The 380-nt window shown below is 70.3% G+C and overlaps 1 protein-coding gene across 1 annotated transcript in view; it reads right to left on the bottom strand.

The window, feature by feature from the left end:
• Positions 1-380, bottom strand: part of NES (nestin) — a 12,264-nt gene that overhangs the window by 1,710 nt on the left and 10,174 nt on the right. The window lies entirely within an intron of this gene.

Genomic DNA, 380 nt, shown 5'->3' with positions numbered 1-380 from the left:
CTGAGCACCCGAGGAGCGATGCTGAGCGCACCCGTGGGTGCCAGGCCGTCGGTCCCCGGGGATGCCGCTGCCGCTTGGGTCCCCTCATCCCCTTGCCCGGCTGTGACTCAGCCCTTTGCCCGGCATAAAGGAGCCCATTCTCCGACTGGAAGCTGATTTATGCGGCTCTTCCCGCGCCATCCCCACGCCCGGCGGCACAACGGGGCGATTGAGCCCCCTCGGCTCCTCGCAGCCCCCCTCCCCCATGCAGACCAGCACCCTTTGGGAGAAGGGGCACAGCCGGGGTGACAGGGTCCCCCCTGGCGATGCTCGGGGTCCCCTCTGTGATTCTCGGGGTCCCCGGCGGCTTCTGGGGCTGCGGAGCCACACGCAGTCCCGCC

This window comes from Charadrius vociferus, unplaced genomic scaffold (genome assembly GCF_000708025.1).
Source record: "Charadrius vociferus isolate BGI_N301 unplaced genomic scaffold, ASM70802v2 scaffold489, whole genome shotgun sequence".
Taxonomy (NCBI): domain Eukaryota; kingdom Metazoa; phylum Chordata; class Aves; order Charadriiformes; family Charadriidae; genus Charadrius; species Charadrius vociferus.
This window is presented reverse-complemented; position numbering and strand designations above follow the sequence as displayed.